Source organism: Eleutherodactylus coqui, chromosome 5, assembly GCF_035609145.1.
Source record: "Eleutherodactylus coqui strain aEleCoq1 chromosome 5, aEleCoq1.hap1, whole genome shotgun sequence".
Classification (NCBI taxonomy): domain Eukaryota; kingdom Metazoa; phylum Chordata; class Amphibia; order Anura; family Eleutherodactylidae; genus Eleutherodactylus; species Eleutherodactylus coqui.
Window position 1 is genome coordinate 243,444,894 of NC_089841.1, and position 1,923 is coordinate 243,446,816.

A 1,923-nucleotide genomic window follows, 5' to 3' on the forward strand; every position below is an offset into this window, starting at 1 on the left:
CTCCTTGCAGGATCCGATCTCAGCAACCCGGAAAGGACTAGAAGGACGGCTGCTCTTTTTTTTTTTTTGCACCACTTTCGATTGCCTGTTAATGAGATAAAAATAAAAGATTTTTAACTTTTTTGCACTTTTTATTTATTTACTTTCCACCAATCAAATCAAATGAAGCAGTATGCCGGCCTCGCACGGGCCTATCTGCACGCGAATAAAAGGGGTTCGTTCACATTTCCGTATTTTTCCTGCGCATTTCATTAAAAAAAAGTAGAACGTGCTTTATTTTTCTGCGTATTTGCGCGCCAAAAGTCCCCATAGAAGTCGACGGAGATGTGCGAATGTACGTGCAGTACACAAGGAGATGCGTGAAGCGCTGCGGAAATTGTGCCGGAAGTCATTAGCTATTTCAATCAATGAGTTTTTGTTTGCCGCACAAACGACGTGCCCGCTGCTGAGAAATACACTGATGCGCACGCAAAAAAAGCATCGTTCTTTACGCAATTACGCAGCGTTTGGCCGGCCTTAGTATTATAGAACAGGTCTTTACAGCTAGGGATCATTCACACGCATTTCATCCGTGCAAATATGCTGCGTGTTTATATGACTGAAATGAGCCCACATGTTCCGCCCGCCCTGGCACGTTTTTCTGTGCGCAAATGCGCATTGATTTTGTGGTAAATGCGCAGCGGCTCTGCAGGTTTCCCGAGGGGATACGCGCCCCCTTGGAGTTCAATGGGCTTCTACGGTGCATAATACGCAACAAGATGGGAAGGGCAGCGTGTTTTTCCGCGGTCGCACATCACATGCTAAATACGCGCATGCGAGCGAACCCCTTGAAATCAATGGGCTTTATTCTATGCGTATTACACAGGCAAATTTTGTGCGCACAAATACGCCCGTGTGAAGTCGGTCTTACGTGTATTTATGTGCGCTGCATTTTTCAACATGCATGTCCGCTTTTTACAGTATTTTGCGGGCGTGCATGTGCAAAAAACCCTGTGAACACGCGACCTATACTTCAGTGGCCAATTACATTTAATATGGGCTATAGGGCTAATTGATTTCAATGGGTTTGGTCACTTGTGTTTTCTTGCGTGACCGAAAAGTGCGCGCAAAATAACACACATGACCGGACCCATTGAAATTGGTTCTATTCACGGTTGTATTGCATGCGCAAATTTTGCACAGGTAATACTAGGTGCACATGGATCCGTGTGAACAGGCCCTGAGGGTTAATACGCAGCATATTATGTGCGTAATACGCAGTGAACCGAGACCAATGATTTCGCTGGGTTCATTCACGGCTGCGCACTTTTCATGTGACGTCAAAAAAAGTGCAGCATGTCCCATCTTGGTGCGCGCTACTTCCCGTAATAACCTATTGAAATCAATGGGTGACCGTAAATGCGCAGGAAATACGCCCGGAAAAACGCGTTTTCACTGCGTATTTACACGTAAGGCTACAACGTATTTCGCCCTGGGAATATGAACTGAAATCCGCATACGCCTGTGGGAATGCACCCGAAGATGGGGTATGCTGCGATCTTTTCCAACGCAAATAATTAATTTGTGGCCGAAAAAATGCGCAGTTGTGAGTGGCCGAATATGGGTCAAGGGGCTACTGGCATCATTTTTATATATATATACACACTAGTAAGTCCAGAATGCCGTAAACTGACACAGACAGCGCGCTTTACGGCCCCACCCCCAGAGCCCTCACGCCGGCAGCTCTTTCAGCACTTTTTCTACACTCCCTAAGCCCCCTGCCTTTCCGGAAGCCCACGCGCTCCAGCACCATAGACACCCCACTGTTTTGGCTAGAGCGTCTCCTCCGCCGTGTGGGATAGCGGAAGTGCTTGTACCCGGCTTCTCTCTGGTCCTACAGGAGTAGCTTCGAGAAGCCGCCGAGCCAATCACAGAGCGCGCCTG